Raw genomic sequence first — 10,000 nt, 5'->3', positions numbered from 1 at the left:
CGCGCTCCGGGCTGGTTGGTCCCGATTCGTTTGCTAAGACCGCTCCGTGATTCCACTTCTTGAAAACTTCTCATGTCCGACATCTCGTCCTTTAGCACGCTCGCTCGCTCGCTCGCTCGCGGGCGGGCACGCGTCAAAAACGTGAGAGCCCATCGTTACCCGCAGTCGGCGTACTCTATCGGTAAGGAATGACTTCTTCGGGAAGAGGCGGCGCCGACGCTGCGCTCTCGTCTCTGTACCGTACGAGTCGGTGGCCGTCGGGGTACCGCGTCCTACCGTCGGCGTGGGATTCGCTCCTAAACGAATACAGAGTAATCGATACGCGATGAATCGTCATCGATCGAAGTTGCTAACAGTTGAGGAGCAACGCTGGGTCGTAACGTGTACGGATCGTTCCCTACCGACCGATTTAACGCGACGCGGCAATAGCCTTTCTGGCAGTTCATTAAACAGCTAACAAAACTCATTCCTTCACGCGCGCAAGGCCTGCATGCCTGCGTTAATCGCCAGGGAACGGATACGTACCTACGTCCGTCCGTCCGTACCTACCAGCGGATCGTCGCGGATGGAATGCGACTCGACGAGTCGTAGCAAGTCGTACGAATCGCCGACTCCGAAGGTTCGATTGCGGCACTCCTTTAGGACCTTGCGACGCTCTTGGTCAACGTTAGCGTGCTCCGGCCCCTGCGTTATCGCGCCCGAATTGCTTATTAGACTTTTACGCCGCGTCAGTCTCACTCACCTCGTTGTCGCCCTTTGCTGTCGAGCGATGCTTACTCGTTCAGTCATTACCGAGGATGACGCGCGCACGCCTTCCCTAGGCCGGCTGCCGTTCCTCACCTGGCGCTCGTCTCTCGACCGACTTGTTTGCTTGCTACGCACGTGAGCTCGACCCGGCGGATGTTAATTCACTGCGGCAGAAGTCGGCCCGTGTCGCCCTGTCGAAAAACTATTAATCCACGCCTCAGTTACCGGAGGTTCGTTCATCCTTCCTTACCGGAAGTTCCTCAACCGGAGGCCCGGCGCTCGTCAGGTTCTATCAACAATTCGCGGGGAGCGACAGCTGAATCGCTGTCCTAAGCCGGCCCTGCCCCCGCCGGCCGGCCTCCCTGCAGACCACCCACCCGCCCCTGTCCCTGATGCGTTCTGCGTTAGGAAGCGCAACGCCCGCACCCCATGCCTTTTTTCTTATCATTTCCTTATCTATTTATTTTCTCGGCCTTTCCTCCCCAGCCCCCCCCCCCCCCCTCGCCTTTTTTTAATTCTTGGTCTCGCCGTCAGGGCCCGCGGACCGGGCAGAGGTGGCGGCGGTCCCCGTCCCGTCCCGTCCCGTCCCGTCCGCCGTGGCGAGCCCGGCCGGCCCGCCGAAGGAGGGCAGGCGGCTGTAGAGCCTGGCGGGCGGCGGCCCTGCACCCTGTCTCTCCCGGGCTGGGCCTCTTCTCGATCCACCGACCTTCGAGCAAAAGCCGGTTCGTCCCGGTCGTCCGGCTCTGCCGTGACGGGCGGACGAGGGGTCGCGCGGCCCTCGCGCGTTCCCCGACCCTCGGTCGTGACCGGTACCTGATCGGGTCCCTCCCGGCTCGGAGGAGGAGGGGGCGGCGGCGGCGGCGGCGGCGGCGGCGGCGGCGGCCTCATCACTGGGCTACCTCCGCTGCTGCTTTCCCAGGGACGGGTCCGACCGGGAGCCGAGCCCATCGCCCGTAGGCAGGCACGGAGCGCAGGCCGGACGGCGAAGCGGCCGACCACCCGGGCTGTAACAGAGAAAGCGGCGTTAGCGACACCGTTGCAAATCTTTCTCATTTCCATCTGCGTGCGCGCCCGCGCCCCGCCAAAACAGGCCCCCGGCCCGAACGCCCACCGCCCGCCGCTGCAGCCGCTCACCCGCCCTTAGACACCCTCCACCCGCTGCCCCGCTCACAGTCGTGGGCTCAAAGAGCGCACGCGCGCACACCACCACCACCACTGCCGCCACCACCACCCCCACCACGCACACACACCCCCCCTTCGAAACAGGCCCCCGGGCTGACACCCCCCCCCCCCACCCCCCCACCCCCCCCCCCCGCACCCTTCCCCGGGCCCGCCGCTACGCAGACACACACCACACACACACGCCGCCGCCCCCCCCCCCCCTTGCCTCGCAGTTCGCGCCGAGCCTCACTGCCCCCGCTCCCCCCTTCCGCCACCAGGTTTGCCGCCCCGGGGATGGAAGGCGGGAGACTTTAGGACCCTGCGGCGTCCCTGCCGGCTCCGTGCCCGGGCGGGAGGGGGGAGGCCCCGGTGCCGCGCCGTCTCTAACTCCCAGCTGCTGAGTCCCTCTCCTGCCGCACCCGTGGCCCCGCTCCCGCCTTCCTTTCTCAGTCAGCCACCCACTCGCCCTGCTGCACTCCTGCCCGCCCCCGCCGCGGGTGGAAAACTAAATGACCGGAGGGGGACGGGGACGGGGACGGGGACGGGGACGGGGACGTGGACGTGGGACAGAAGTAAAAAAAAAAAAAAAAACTCCAACCGATCCAAACAGAAGCCTTCTCCGAAAAGAGACACCATCCCCCCTCGCCAGCCTACCTCTGCGCCAGGCTCCCCGCCTGCTCGCCAGCCGCTCTCGCCCCGCTCTTTGCCAGCCTCCTTTCCCCGCCGCCGCTGCCGCCACGACTGAGCAGCGGACCGTTCCCGTGGCGGGAAACACCACAGTTTCCGCGGGCCCCGTTGCCGGGCTGCAGACCGCCCCACCCAGCCACCCGCCCCCCACCCCACCCCCGTCTCCGAGACGCCGGAGAGTCTGCGATCGGGAGGGGGCGGGGGCTGCACCTACAGGCTTGCAGGTCGGGGATTGCAGCGCGGGGAGGGAGGGGGAGCACAGCCGTGCAGGGGTGCGTCTATCTGTGTGCGCCTGCATCGCGATGTGTGTGTGTGTGTGTGTGCGTGCGTGTGTGTGTGCGCGCGTGTGCGCGCGCCTGTCGCGGGGGCGGGGGGTGGAGGGGTGGCGGTGCCAGCAGGATCGCAGATATGTATTCCACGGATTTACTTTCTTAAAAAAAGTAAAACGTCCAAAAAAAAAAAAAAGGCGGGGGGCGGGGGGTGGAGGGGTGGCGGTGCCAGCAGGATCGCAGATATGTATTCCACGGATTTACTTTCTTAAAAAAAGTAAAACGTCCAAAAAAAAAAAAAAATGCGGGGGGTGGGGGGGTGGCGGTGCCAGCAGGATCGCAGATATGTATTCCACGGATTTACTTTCTTAAAAAAAGTAAAACGTCCAAAAAAAAAAAAAAAATGCGGGGGGCGGGGGGTGGCGGTGCCAGCAGGATCGCAGATATGTATTCCACGGATTTACTTTCTTAAAAAAAGTAAAACGTCCAAAAAAAAAAAAAAATGCGGGGGGCGGGGGGTGGCGGTGCCAGCAGGATCGCAGATATGTATTCCACGGATTTACTTTCTTAAAAAAAGTAAAACGTCCAAAAAAAAAAAAAAAATTGGGGGGGGGGGGGGGTGGCGGTGCCAGCAGGATCGCAGATATGTATTCCACGGATTTACTTTCTTAAAAAAAGTAAAACGTCCAAAAAAAAATAAAAAAATAAAAAAAAATGCGGGGGGCGGGGGGTGGAGGGGTGGCGGTGCCAGCAGGATCGCAGATATGTATTCCACGGATTTACTTTCTTAAAAAAAGTAAAACGTCCAAAAAAAAAAAAAATGCGGGGGGCGGGGGGTGGCGGTGCCAGCAGGATCGCAGATATGTATTCCACGGATTTACTTTCTTAAAAAAAGTAAAACGTCCAAAAAAAAAAAAAAAGGCGGGGGGCGGGGGGTGGAGGGGTGGCGGTGCCAGCAGGATCGCAGATATGTATTCCACGGATTTACTTTCTTAAAAAAAGTAAAACGTCCAAAAAAAAAAAAAAAAAAAAAAAAAATGCGGGGGGCGGGGGGTGGAGGGGCGGCGGTGCCAGCAGGATCGCAGATATGTATTCCACGGATTTACTTTCTTAAAAAAAGTAAAACGTCCAAAAAAAAAAAAAAATGCGGGGGGCGGGGGGGTGGCGGTGCCAGCAGGATCGCAGATATGTATTCCACGGATTTACTTTCTTAAAAAAAGTAAAACGTCCAAAAAAAAAAAAAAAGGCGGGGGGCGGGGGGTGGAGGGGTGGCGGTGCCAGCAGGATCGCAGATATGTATGCCACGGATTTACTTTCTTAAAAAAAGTAAAACGTCCAAAAAAAAAAAAAAAAAAAAAAAAAATGCGGGGGGCGGGGGGTGGAGGGGCGGCGGTGCCAGCAGGATCGCAGATATGTATTCCACGGATTTACTTTCTTAAAAAAAGTAAAACGTCCAAAAAAAAAAAAAAATGCGGGGGGCGGGGGGGTGGCGGTGCCAGCAGGATCGCAGATATGTATTCCACGGATTTACTTTCTTAAAAAAAGTAAAACGTCCAAAAAAAAAAAAAATGCGGGGGGCGGGGGGTGGCGGTGCCAGCAGGATCGCAGATATGTATTCCACGGATTTACTTTCTTAAAAAAAGTAAAACGTCCAAAAAAAAAATAAAAAAAAAAATAAAAATGCGGGGGGCGGGGGGTGGAGGGGTGGCGGTGCCAGCAGGATCGCAGATATGTATTCCATGGATTTACTTTCTTAAAAAAACTAAAAACGTCCAAAAAAAAAGAAAAAAAAAAAAAAAAGGGGGGGGGGGGTGGGGGGGGTGTTAAAAGCAGGACGCGGGCTGTTGCTGCCGGAGCGGCCGGTGAAAAGGACCGCCAGGTCTACCCGGCTCCGGAGGCCGTCTGCCAGGTCTACCCAGCTCCGGAGGCCGGCGCGGCCGCCGGCGGCGCCCGGAGGACGCGGGGTGTCGCTGCCGGAGCGGCCGGTGAAAAGGGCCGCCAGGTCTACCCGGCTCCGGAGGCCGGCTGCCAGGTCTACCCACCTCCGGAGGCTGCGCGGCCGCCGGCGGCGCCCGGAGGACGCGGGGTGTCGCTGCCGGAGCGGCCGGTGAAAAGGGCCGCCAGGTCTACCCGGCTCCGGAGGCCGGCTGCCAGGTCTACCCAGCTCCGGAGGCCGGCGCGGCCGCCGTCGGCGCCCGGAGGACGCGGGGTGTCGCTGCCGGAGCGGCCGGTGAAAAGGGCCGCCAGGTCTACCCGGCTCCGGAGGCCGGCTGCCAGGTCTACCCAGCTCCGGAGGCTGCGCGGCCGCCGGCGGCGCCCGGAGGACGCGGGGTGTCGCTGCCGGAGCGGCCGGTGAAAAGGGCCGCCAGGTCTACCCGGCTCCGGAGGCCGGCTGCCAGGTCTACCCAGCTCCGGAGGCCGGCTGCCAGGTCTACCCAGCTCCGGAGGCCGGCGCGTCCGCCGTCGGCGCCCGCAGGACGCGGGGTGTCGCTGCCGGAGCGGCCGGTGAAAAGGGCTGCCAGGTCTACCCGGTTCCGGAGGCCGGCTGCCAGGTCTACCCAGCTCCGGAGGCCGGCTGCCAGGTCTACCCGGTTCCGGAGGCCGGCTGCCAGGTCTACCCGGCTCCGGAGGCCGGCGCGGCCGCCGGCGGCGCCCGGAGGACGCGGGGTGTCGCTGCCGGAGCGGCCGGTGAAAAGGGCCGCCAGGTCTACCTGGGTCCGGCGGTACTTAGCCGCATTTCGGGAGCTGGGAGGTAGACCTGATAGCCCCGCCGCTTCCACGGAGCTGGCGAAGGGGTCGCTGTTTTTCGCTGCCTCCAGTTACGTCATCGTAAAAGTCGGTGTCATTGGCCGGTCTCCCCGGTGGGCAGGCACGGCACTCTTGGAGCCGGCCGGGGGCGGGGGCGTGCTTTCCCGTATTATAGGAGCTAGTGGTAACGGGTGCACGGAGCAGCGCTAGTCAGCGGCTGCAAGGCCTGCGGCTCAGCCGGTGAAGTGGGGCCCTGGGCGGTCGTTGTGGTGGCGGCTTCCGTGGTGGCTCGGCTCCCTCTTTCGATGTCTTCGGCCTGTGTGTCCCATCGTTTTCCAAATATGCCAGACCGGTGCCTGCGAGGGTCTGGCAGGCTGCGGTGGCTGCTGACCCCGGGGTGCGAGAACTGTAAAGGTGGATTCTGCTGGGCAAAGCCCGGTGGCCGGCGGTGGCCACCGGCACTCGAACGCGGTAAGACCGGGTGGAACCGAACCTGCCTCGGCTTTCTCCCGGCCTCGGAGGGCCCGATGATGGCAAAGGTGAGCGCTGGTATATGCGAGGGCAGCTGCCCGTGAGCGTCCAGCCCGCCGCGGCCGCCGCCGGCTCCTGAGGGCCCGGTGATGGGTGGGCGAGGTGGCGGCACCTCGTCCTTTCTCTGGCCTTAAGCTGGAGTGGGCAGAGTGGCAGCTGGTTCCCGGTGGCCGGCAGCCGGATGCAGACGGCTGGGGGTTCTCGTGCGTGCCGCAGCTCCCCCCCCAGCACCCGAGGGCCCGGTGATGGCACAGGCGAGAGGCCGCAGTGCCTCATCCTGTTTTTTGCCGGCATGAGCCATGTGTGGGCGGCCTGTGGTGTCCGGCTGGCCCCGGCTTGCCTGGTTGCAGGAGGGCTCGGTGGGAAAGGTCTGCGGCGTTTTTCCGGGTTAGAGGTGGCGGCACCTCATCGCGTTTTCTCTGGCCTTAAGCCGGAACCCATCCACGAATTGGGCAGAGCGTGAGCGGCGGCCGGCCCTGGTGGCCGGCAGCCGGATGCAGACGGCTGGGGGTTCTCGTGCGTGCCGCAGCTCCCCCCCAGCCCCCGAGGGCCCGGTGATGGCACAGGCGAGAGGCCGCAGTGCCTCGTCCTGTTTTTTGCCGGCATGAGCCAGGTGTGGGCGGCCTGTGGTGTCCGGCTGGCCCCGGCTTGCCTGGTTGCAGGAGGGCTCGGTGGGAAAGGTCTGCGGCGTTTTTCCGGGTTAGAGGTGGCGGCACCTCATCGCGTTTTCTCTGGCCTTAAGCCGGAACCCATCCACGAATTGGGCAGAGCGTGAGCGGCGGCCGGCCCTGGTGGCCGGCAGCCGGATGCAGACGGCTGGGGGTTCTCGTGCGTGCCGCAGCTCCCCCCCAGCCCCCGAGGGCCCGGTGATGGCACAGGCGAGAGGCCGCAGTGCCTCGTCCTGTTTTTTGCCGGCATGAGCCATGTGTGGGCGGCCTGTGGTGTCCGGCTGGCCCCGGCTTGCCTGGTTGCAGGAGGGCTCGGTGGGAAAGGTCTGCGGCGTTTTTCCGGGTTAGAGGTGGCGGCACCTCATCGCGTTTTCTCTGGCCTTAAGCCGGAACCCATCCACGAATTGGGCAGAGCGTGAGCGGCGGCCGGCCCTGGTGGCCGGCAGCCGGATGCAGACGGCTGGGGGTTCTCGTGCGTGCCGCAGCTCCCCCCCAGCCCCCGAGGGCCCGGTGATGGCACAGGCGAGAGGCCGCAGTGCCTCGTCCTGTTTTTTGCCGGCATGAGCCATGTGTGGGCGGCCTGTGGTGTCCGGCTGGCCCCGGCTTGCCTGGTTGCAGGAGGGCTCGGTGGGAAAGGTCTGCGGCGTTTTTCCGGGTTAGAGGTGGCGGCACCTCATCGCGTTTTCTCTGGCCTTAAGCCGGAACCCATCCACGAATTGGGCAGAGCGTGAGCGGCGGCCGGCCCTGGTGGCCGGCAGCCGGATGCAGACGGCTGGGGGTTCTCGTGCGTGCCGCAGCTCCCCCCCAGCCCCCGAGGGCCCGGTGATGGCACAGGCGAGAGGCCGCAGTGCCTCGTCCTGTTTTTTGCCGGCATGAGCCATGTGTGGGCGGCCTGTGGTGTCCGGCTGGCCCCGGCTTGCCTGGTTGCAGGAGGGCTCGGTGGGAAAGGTCTGCGGCGTTTTTCCGGGTTAGAGGTGGCGGCACCTCATCGCGTTTTCTCTGGCCTTAAGCTGGGGGCCGCAAAGCGGTGAGAAAATTGCGGCTGTACCTGGTGGCTGGCAAGCCGAACGCAGGCGTCTGGGGTTGTCTAGCTTCCGTGGCATTCCCCCGGCCCTCAACACCCGTGCAGGGCATGGGTCCAGGTCCGTCCCCCCCCGATGGCATGCAGTTGCCTGCGGGGCGGGCAAAGACCGGCAGCCGGTGGTGGCTGTTGGCACTCGAACGCTGGAAGGGCTGGGGGTGTTGAGCCTGCCGTGGCCTTCTACCCTGTCCCGTTGGCCTCAGAAAAATCATTGTCTGGAGCGGGCGTGGCCCGTGGCACCTCCAGCTCCCTGATTTGACTGATCCAGACCCACAGGCAGCGCCTGCTGAGGCGTCCTCGGGTGCGTCGGAGAGCCTCCACGGCGGGCCGGCTCTGCCGGTGTTCAGGTCGTTGGAGCAACCCTCGCAGGCGTTGCCCTCTCACTCGCACGCAGAGCCCCCGCACCTGCCGTCCGCCCTCCTCCGGGTGGCGGCGGGTGCGAGCGGCCGTCGTTGTCCCAGGACTCGTGGCCGTGGGGCCTCCGCTCCTTCCCCGTCTCCCTTCCCTTACTGATCGATGAGGCGTTTAGGGCGCGTCGGAGGGGCTTCCCGGCGGGCCGGCTCTGCCGGTGTTCAGGCCGGCGTTGCACCTCTCCGCAGACGTTGCCCTCTCACTCGCACGCAGGGCCCCCGCGCCTGCCGTCCGCCCTCCTCCGGGTGGCGGCGGGTGCGAGCGGCCGTCGTTGTCCCAGGACTCGTGGCCGTGGGGCCTCCGCTCCTTCCCCGTCTCCCTTCCCTTACTGATCGATGAGGCGTTTAGGGCGCGTCGGAGGGGCTTCCCGGCGGGCCGGCTCTGCCGGTGTTCAGGCCGGCGTTGCACCTCTCTGCAGACGTTGCCCTCTCACTCGCACGCAGGGCCCCCGCGCCTGCCGTCCGCCCTCCTCCGGGTGGCGGCGGGTGCGAGCGGCCGTCGTTGTCCCAGGACTCGTGGCCGTGGGGCCTCCGCTCCTTCCCCGTCTCCCTTCCCTTACTGATCGATGAGGCGTTTAGGGCGCGTCGGAGGGGCTTCCCGGCGGGCCGGCTCTGCCGGTGTTCAGGCCGGCGTTGCACCTCTCCGCAGACGTTGCCCTCTCACTCGCACGCAGGGCCCCCGCGCCTGCCGTCCGCCCTCCTCCGGGTGGCGGCGGGTGCGAGCGGCCGTCGTTGTCCCAGGACCCGTGGCCGTGGGGCCTCCGCTCCTGCCTCGTTTGCCTTCCCTTGCTGATCCGATGAGGCGTTTAGGGCGCGTCGGAGGGGCTTCCCGGCGGGCCGGCTCTGCCGGTGTTCAGGCCGGCGTTGCACCTCTCCGCAGACGTTGCCCTCTCACTCGCACGCAGGGCCCCCGCGCCTGCCGTCCGCCCTCCTCCGGGTGGCGGCGGGTGCGAGCGGCCGTCGTTGTCCCAGGACTCGTGGCCGTGGGGCCTCCGCTCCTGCCTCGTTTGCCTTCCCTTGCTGATCCGATGAGGCGTTTAGGGCGCGTCGGAGGGGCTTCCCGGCGGGCCGGCTCTGCCGGTGTTCAGGCCGTCGTTGCACCTCTCCGCAGACGTTGCCCTCTCACTCGCACGCAGGGCCCCCGCGCCTGCCGTCCGCCCTCCTCCGGGTGGCGGCGGGTGCGAGCGGCCGTCGTTGTCCCAGGACCCGTGGCCGTGGGGCCTCCGCTCCTGCCTCGTTTGCCTTCCCTTGCTGATCCGATGAGGCGTTTAGGGCGCGTCGGAGGGGCTTCCCGGCGGGCCGGCTCTGCCGGTGTTCAGGCCGTCGTTGCACCTCTCCGCAGACGTTGCCCTCTCACTCGCACGCAGGGCCCCCGCGCCTGCCGTCCGCCCTCCTCCGGGTGGCGGTGGGTGCGAGCGGCCGTCGCTGTCCCAGGACCCGTGGCCGTGGGGCCTCCGCTCCTTCCTCCTTTCCCTTCCCTTACTGATCGATGAGGCCTTTCAGGTGGCGTCGGAGAGGGCCCTCGGCGGGCCGGCTCTTCTGTGCTCCCCGTAATAGGGAGTCACGGCAGTGTCCGGTGTTCAGGCAGGGTGGTCTCCTTTCCAATTCGCTTCCTGTTGCATGCGAAGTGTTGTCCTCCGCTCCCCGAGCGAAGGGGGCCGCGATGGCGGCAGTGTCGTCCTCCCCTGTGCAGCGGGG

At 64.9% G+C, this 10,000-nt stretch overlaps 1 protein-coding gene across 1 annotated transcript in view; it reads right to left on the bottom strand.

Annotated features, from left to right (window-relative positions):
- Positions 1 to 10,000, bottom strand: part of LOC126034614 (basic proline-rich protein-like) — a 59,588-nt gene that overhangs the window by 12,563 nt on the left and 37,025 nt on the right. The window lies entirely within an intron of this gene.

The sequence above is a fragment of the Accipiter gentilis genome, chromosome 35, assembly GCF_929443795.1.
Source record: "Accipiter gentilis chromosome 35, bAccGen1.1, whole genome shotgun sequence".
Taxonomy (NCBI): Eukaryota; Metazoa; Chordata; class Aves; order Accipitriformes; family Accipitridae; genus Astur; species Astur gentilis.
The sequence above is the reverse complement of the archived record's forward strand: the minus strand, read 5'-3'. Positions and strand labels throughout refer to the sequence as shown.